The 8,798-nt window shown below is 36.4% G+C and overlaps 1 pseudogene; it reads left to right on the forward strand.

Moving 5' to 3' along the window:
* Positions 1-844: 844 nt before the first annotated feature.
* Positions 845-990, forward strand: LOC132674146 (U2 spliceosomal RNA; annotated as a pseudogene).
* The last annotated feature ends 7,808 nt before the right edge of the window (positions 991-8,798 follow it).

Below are 8,798 nucleotides of genomic sequence, written 5' to 3' on the forward strand. Positions count from 1 at the left end.
CCAGCAGCACCCTGAACATAAATGGAAAGCCAGAAATCACTAGACAGTTGAGGAAAATCTCTAATGGGAGAATCAGAAACCAAAATATGGAAATAGCAAAAAAAGAAGAACAAACAGGGAATAAAACCAATGCAGGGAGCAAGAAGATACCCACACCATGGCCCATTGGTCCTAAAAGGGACTCAAGAAATAGAATAGAGGGAAAGTCACATGGAAAAGATCCAGAAACACAATGGCATTGGATTACTCAATATTAATACTAGAAGCTAGAAAATAATGGAGTAATTCAAATTTTGGAGCGCAAATGATTTCCAACCTAGAATTAATTCTCTCAATCAAGTATGAGAACAGAACAAAATCCCTTCAATCAGTGGGTCTAAGAGACAGGGAATCCAATACAAAAGAGAAGTAATGGAAATCCTCAGAATAATGGCAAAATAACTCCCCTGGCCTCTGTGTAGCAGTCCTTGAGAGCCACCAGACTGTATTGGAACATGGCCATGTGTCAGTACTGGAGCTCCCAGTTTTTGTGGAGAATCAGGGATGGATTAGTGATACATATATAGATAACTAAGCAAACAAAAACCAGGCAATTATTAACAGAGGAAACAAGTCAAACAGGAAAAGAAATACAATAATAGTCTACCATATGACTCAGCTGTGATTAAAAATTATTCTCAGAGCAAGACAAACCCTGAATTTTGATCTAACTCACAAGTATGACATTCTATTAGGAAGGTGGGGTAGGGCTGAGAAGAGAGAAAGAGGTGTTCAGGAGAGCATAAATTCTCATCATTTCATAGTAAACAGTAAGTCAAAAGGTAATATCTAAAACAGAAAAATCATCATTTCTTGGCCTTTTGGCTAAGATCAAGTGTAGTATCTGTTCTTAGCAGTTTAAAACAGAAAGGCAACGGGGAGCCTGGGTGGCTCAGTCAGTTAAGCGTCCGACTGAGGTCATGATCTCACAGCTCGTGAGTTCAAGCCCTCTTATTGCCCTCTGGACTGACCGTGCAGAGCCTGCTTGGGATTCTCTCTCCTTCTCTCTCTCTCTCTCTCCCCCTCCGCTGCTCACTCTCTCTCTGAAAAATAAAAAAATAAATAAATAAACATTTTAAAAAATAGAAGTCAGGTGAAAGCACTATAAACATGTAATTTAGAAATATAATATAAATGCTAAACAACTAAAAAAGGGCACCAGTGATTACTGCTGGGGACTGAGAATGGAGGAGGAAAGGGATAGCTCTTTGTTATTTCTGGGTAGTTATTGTAAGAATTGCTGAATTCTTTGTGATAATTCTCTGCACATGTGCAACATGGATAAAAATACAAATTCACACGCAGATCATGTTGGTTGCCCTATACAGAACTGATTGGAAGGGGTAAGTGCGAAAGCAGGAGAACCAGTGAGGGGTTATGTGTAAGCAGAAGATGATAGCAATGGAGATAAGAGTTGACAGATTCAAATGCACTTTGGGGGTTGACACAGCCACATTTGGTAACGTGTTCACTACAAAGGCAAAAGAAACAGAGCTGTCGAAGACAATTCCCAGGTTTCTGGCACGAGCAACACATGGAGATACCATTTAATGAAATGTGAAATGTGTTAAAGTTGAGGATCATAGGAAACTTTCAGCTCGAATGTGGGAAAATAACTCCCAAGACTGAATTTTAATGGTGACCAGCTTCTCTGATTTTCATAGGATTTTTTTTCCCCGTGTATGCATCTAATTCGGGAAAACTCCTGTGAGATTAAATTTCCCAAGTAGCAAGTTGAGTCACTTTGCCATTACTCAAAGACAAATCTATAAGTGGTATACTCTAAGGTTGTCACTGTACCACCTACACAATGCTGTCAACCTGCCTTGCGCTTTCTACCAGCCCCTTATTTACAAACGAAAAGGTACAATCCATAATGAGTGGCACTGATTCGCTAAAAATATATTAATCTTGTTACTGAGCAAGTTATTGCTGTTTTCATTTGACTTAGCAAATTATTTTATAATAAACCTACCACTAAAGACGAATAAACTGAACGGAAACATTTAAAAATACTCCCCAAAGTATTCATGTAGAGGAGAGCAGTACCTGTGGCAATACCCATCTTAAGCAACCTCCCAAGAAATAGTTTTTGGGGGCATTTTGCAGTAGAGACCCTCACTCCACCACTCAAATCCTCAGGTGTAGTAACACCTGAATCACATCAGATGGTAACCAGATGGTGAGTCTCTGAGGACCAGTGAAGAACACAGATCTAGGTAAAAATAGGAAAGAAAACCAAAGGAAAGAAGCTAGTTAGCCAGAAATCCTATGCAGAAAAACAGCCTTATGAGAAGAGAACAGCAAAGCAATTCAGACAAATCAAGCTGACATCTTCCCAAAGCTAACATATCCCTCCAAATGCAAGTGACATCACCCTTAACCGGGAGTTGAGAGAAAAGAAGGTGGCACTGAGGTCAGGGTTGATTTTTTTTTTTCAGACTTGACTTTGTTTGGCCAGCATGAGGGCTATGAAACTACTCTGGCCCCCACATGAAGGAACACAGAGCCAATCCACGAGCTGCATGGACAACATGTGTCAGCAGCTTAACAGGTATCGGCCTGCCATGGTTTTTATTACTTCTTACACAAACAATTCTAAATACCGCAACTTCTAGAGAAGTGATAAGGTCCAGCAGGTTAGGTCAGTAAGCATTCCTTTCCTGCTTTCCTGGAAGCCTTTTACACCAGCACTTGGCCTTTTTGCATCAAGTACTTAACAAAGACTCTTGTCCTACAATTAGCTAGACGGTGTCTTTCTGTTAGGTGCTTCTCCGTATGTATATTTTTATCTGAACTGAATTATCCAGTGAATTCTAGCAGTTGGATAGACTTTGTGTTATGTCTTTCTAAATCTACCAGATCAACTGTGTTTGTTCTAAATTTACTAGATGCATCTAGTTAAGCAATTCACCTGATCTTGTCTTGTTTTGTTATTGTATTGGTGCTTTATTGTTCCTGATTGGCATATCTTGGCCAAGAGTGGGAAAAGGAGTGTGATAGGCCCACCTTACTACACACACACACACACACACACACACACTCACATACACACCTACAATACTTGCTGAATGAAGTAGGTGAGAGTCTTATATTGGAGCAGGTATTTTAAAGACAGCCTTCCACTGAAAATGAGTCATTTTTATTAGCAGTCAAACAACATAATTAATTTAGAATACTTTGATGATTAATTTCAGAAGTGCCAATAGTGTTAAATTAAGAGGACTAGATAGTGTCATTTGAGGTCTAAATAGGTACTCAAAGGCCCAGGATAATACAGGACACATGTAAGCTTATTCTGCTACAGGATATTTGGGAATGCCCTTGTCCTGGTAAGTGACGAACTTTTCTGTCACTTAGAAACAGACTCAGTTTCTCCTTTTATCAAATGGCAAGAAATCTTCCTACCAGTCTAATGGGACCTTAGTAAAGACTTATGTCCAAGAAGTTAATGAATTTCTTTTAAATGCCAATTGTGGATATCAAAATAAAAAGGTAAGTGTAACCTATTGAACTAATTCTGCTAAAGCAAAGGTTATGCAGGTGATAGAAGACAGTATCCCAAAACACTAAATATATGTGTTAATTTGGACTATACTTATATTAGTAATCATTGCTCAAATTATTAAATTAATTTCATCTTTTAGATTAGTGCTTCCCTCAGTTTCTACAAAATCACCCAGGGACTTTTAAGAACCACAGATTCCCTGATCTTACTCCAGATGGAAATGTCCAGGATTGAAATCTGGGCATGTACTTTTAAAAAGAGCCTCAATGATTCTGAGCCAGGTTTGGAATCACTGATTTAAGAAAGCCAAGATAACTGGCTCTTAATTTGTTGTGTCTGGTTACTTTGCTTGCCTTAAAAATCAATACGCCTGTCATGGGGTGATCAGCAACATATATGGTTGAGTCAGTCAATTATTCATGCAAAAATTTCCTAAAATGGAATCTTGGAGAGACCTATTAATAGTTTTTCAACACTGAAACTTTGCGTTAAAGACTATTCTTTTGATCTCTTTGCTCAGCCCCAATCTGCTAAACTTAATTTATTGTCAAAGCATAAGGAGTCTGAGCAAATAGTTAAAAAATCCATTGACTAATTTAATGTTGCCTTGTTAATAAATGTGTGAGTGAATAATAGTTTGGTAGATTACTTTATAGACATTTCTTACTTATATTTTCCATGCTTTCGCTCCCCAGTCTACCTATAGCAGGCTTTCCTCCATTGTTTGTTGTTTTATTGCCTGGGGGAAGGGAAGGAGAGGGGTAAAAACAGAGGAAGGCCCTCTCCCTGAGGTTTTCCAAAATTCTAATCCCTTAGGAGAATTTATAAGACTTGAGAAAGGGTAAAAGGGACACAGGTTTTGAAAGAAGAAATAGAATAGTCTGGAAAAGCAGGCAGAAGAAAGGAGCTTTCTGCCAAAATAGTCAACTTTCTCCCAGGGCTAGGAGACAAAATGGGGAAGACTTACTCCTCCTGCATAGTACCCCAGGGTGTGTCAAAGCCTTAACCATGGTCACTTGATACATCAGGCAAAGAATTCAGAGGTTCCTGACTCCTAAAAAGTACCTGAGTCCCAAGCATGGTATTCAAACAACAAAAACTACCAGGCCTGAAGAGTCAGGTAAACAGGGACAGTGGTCTGCTCACATTTATGTGTCCAAAAGACCAGAGACCAGATGCTCTGCCACCCCACCATGACACCTTGCCTGGTATAAGGCCTTGTGTTCATTTCCTAACAAATTACCACATACCAGGTGACTTAGAACAACAGACAGTTATTGTCTCACAATTCTGAAGCCTAGAAGTCTAAAACCAAGATGTCAACAGGGCCATGCAGCCTCTGAAAGCTATAGGGAAGAATCATTCCCTGCCTCTTGCAGCTTCTGGAGGTATTGGCAATACTTGGTGTTCTATGACTTATAGATGCATCATTCCAGTCTCTGTCCCCATCATCTCATGGCAGTCTTCTCCCAGCACGTTTCTCTTCTCTTCTTATAAGAACACCAGTTATATTGCACTAAGGGCCCATATGACTCCAGTACAACCTCATCTTAACTAATTATACCTACAATGGCCCTATTTCCAAGTAAGGTAACATTCTGAGGTACTGCAGGTTAAAACTTCAGCATATCTTTTGGGGCCAAACAATTCAATCCATAACAAGCCTCAATATCTCAGCCTAACCCCAGAGTAAGAAGGAACCCCAGAGTAAGAAGGAACATCTTGAGGTGAGATGCTCTTCAATATCTCCCTGATATTATGATATCAGGATTTGGATACCGAATTAAGCCCATTTTACTAAGAGTAAAAATATATCTTGTACACTTGAGTTTGTAGACTAAACACTGTGTGCACTATGATTTTCATTCAAAGGTTTAATATGTATAGGAAGTGTTTCATATCTTAACAATCTGTTCTGTACAAGAGATCTGGGAATTCTCTGCAAGAGTTCCCTAACTCCTCCCTCAGTGTTTTATACAGTGTAAGTACCTATCAAATATGAAATAAATGAATAAACATATCACAGAATTCCAACAGAAACCTTTCTCTTTATTGAATATTTATACAACCTGATATTTTTCTTTGAAGATATCAAACTACTTAAAATAAAGTCAGTTTCTACCTTGATTTCTGAACCTGATGTTACTTTAAAAAACATTTGAGTTTTAAAAAAAATGGTTTCATTTAGGATCTTCTTTATAACTTTCATGGTTACTTTTCTCATAGTTTATTTCATTTTTTTTTTCTCTCCTTCAAAAAGTAGATCACTGGGGAATTACAATCCTTCTAAAAATTCTAAATGCAGGTACAACATTTAAAGCTCATTTGATTAAAATCATTCCTTAGAACAGTGGCTTTTTGAAAAGGTTAATTTTCTTCTAATGTAGTCAGATTTTTAAATCAGAATGCTAGTGCTTCAGTAGCTATATTTATTTCAGAAATGTCAACCAAAAATTCAGACTGTAATAACCAACTAGGAAAATAATAGTTACAGAACCCATGTCACTCTTGAATTATAGCAAAAAGAAGACCCGATATATAATATAGAAACATTTTAAAAGATAGGAATTTGATTTAACTGACATAACATATTTAGTGACCTTGTTTCATGGATAAAAATAGGCAAACTTTCCCCTGTGTCCTTCTCATCTTTTTGAGGAAGAAACATAAGGATAAAGTCAGATGTTTGCATTGTTGGGTTTGAGCTCCCCTACAGAGGGCATTTAAAGCTTTTTCATAGCCCCTGAATTCAGAATAAAAGACTTATTTAAAAAAAAAAATACTGTGTGTGTGTTCAGAAAAAAAAAAAAAAAATGTTTGAGTTAACATCAATCCAAGAGACACAAACCCCCTGATCTCTTGCCATGAAGGAGTAATCACTTTTGATGTTACTGTAAAAGATTTCCAGCTGTTCAAAAACAATTCAAGGCCATTAAACTAGTTTAAAAAATTAAATCCTTGTTTTTGAAGTCATAAACATAGATGGAAACTATAGCCTGCAAATAGATGTGAGTTTAATTTTTGGTATCTGCTCAATCATACCCATCTCCCACATGTTTTAGTATCATTGTGTTAGGACTTGAAATACTTGAGAATCACGGAAAGGTACATTTGAGAAGTCATTTATTCATTTGTATTTCTTAAAACTGAAGTCTTCTTAAACGATCCTTAAATATTCAGGTGGGGAGGCTTCCTAAATTGTTGTGTATGTGAATTTTCTTTTAAGAGTGCAGCACTTTGGAGGAACCATAGTTACAAGTCTTAACAAATTTTTTGTCTCCCAATGTCGACTGGACAAAGAGGAGAGGAAACCGCACAATCTGACCTGTTCTTGACAGAACACCAGAAGGAATGCTAATGCCTCAACTTTGACCTAATTCTGTTCAGCTTAAAGAAATGAAAAGAATTAAAAGAGAAAAACAGTGCTGTCAGGAAAAAAACCAAAAAACAAAAAAACCCTGTGGTGCTAAATCAGAGCAGATTTCCACAAGAACCCAACTATTACATTGGTTTGATGATCAAGGCCATCCCCTTCAGCAAAGTAAAGAGACTCTAGAACCAAGCTAAAAACTGTTTTGCATCAGTCTTGCTTTGGTTATGACTATGAACTTGATTAAATGCCTGAGGTACAAACCACAAAACCCCAATGAAGGTCTGATATAAAGGAGATAGTTGTGGCAAGTATACAATTCCCACTGTGAAGAGAAATTAAGAATAATCTATATTTAGAATAATTTTTATCTAAATCTTCTTCAAACTTTTTTGAAATAAAATCTTTGTTGGGGGGAATGGTCAGATAAAATTTTTGAAAGTAGAACTGTGAGGGCAAATTTGAAAATAGACTTAGCATTAGCCATCTATCTATTTAATAAATAGGTTAGATATTAACAGCAGCCAAATACTAGGCTAGGTGTTGAACATACAAAGATGAAATCTGTCTTCAAAAAACTTGATGTTTAGTTGAATTTGACAATAAAAAGGAATGAGATACTGATACCCACAGCAACATGGATAAACATTGGAAACACTGTACTAATGAAAGAAACCAATCATAAAAGACCACAAATTGTATGATTCCATTTATACGAAATGTCCAAATAGACAAATATACACAGTTAGAAATTAGATTAGTGATTACAAGGACAGGAGGGAATGGGAAATGGGTAATTTCTGCTAATGGATAGAGGGTTTTGTCTGGAGGTTATAGTGTACTTTGTAGTGATGTACATAGAACTCTGTGATTACACTACAAAAAGTGAGGTGTATACTTAATAGGTGAATTATATAGTACTTAAATTATATTTCAATAAATATGTTTATAAACATCAGTAAAGATAGACACATTCTTAAAATGGTATAAGTGGCACTATTTGTTCTAAGCTACAAGTAATGAAAAAAAGAATAGGATACATTGAGAAAGGGGCAATTAATTTCAAACATGTGAGATTGATAGTCACTGAATAATCAATGCATGGTCATATCAGGATGCTTCTTTGTGAATAACTCAAAAATAAACTTTATACAACGATATAATTTAGAGTTTCAGAACGAATATGTAGTGTTTCAGAACTAATAGGACACTAAAGATTTCCAAGTAAGGATAGAAAATTGAACCCATAAAATTATATCCAAGCATCACAAAAAGCTAAATATGTTTTAAAAGATTAAAAAGTCACAAAGTAAAAGAAGGACAAGAAATGATAACAATGGAGGAATGATGTCAGCACAATTTTGGATTTACCAGCAGCAACATTGAAAGATGAAGACAATGGAGAGCAATGCTTTCAAAATTCTGTGAAATGATGATTTCTAAAGTTCTATACCCAGCCACACTAACACTCAAGTTTGAAGTTTAGGAACAGACGTGTCATAAACCCTTCTTCAGGAAGCTAGGATGAAGGATGGCCTCAAAAAAAAAAAAAAAGAAAAAGAAAAAGAACAAAACAATAAAGAGGATGACATGAGATGCAACTCAAGAGAAATATTAGGAGATTTCCCATTATAATAGTTATTCAGGAAGCTAAGAGAACAGCCAATCTAGAGAGGAACATGAAATTGAGGATTCCAAGAGAGTCCCTGAGAGTAGAGATGTTGTCGAGGATAAAACTGACAGATTATTTAATGTTTTTGACCATATTGGGAAAGATTTTTTTTTTTTAAGAATTAGAGGTACAACAACAATTTTTTTTAATGACAAAATGAGGTAATCATTAACTGTAAGAAAAAAGTTGTATAAGAAAGGAAGTGTGAT

The sequence above is a fragment of the Panthera onca genome, chromosome C1 (assembly GCF_046562875.1).
Source record: "Panthera onca isolate mPanOnc1 chromosome C1, mPanOnc1 haplotype 2, whole genome shotgun sequence".
In the NCBI taxonomy this organism is placed as follows: Eukaryota; Metazoa; Chordata; class Mammalia; order Carnivora; family Felidae; genus Panthera; species Panthera onca.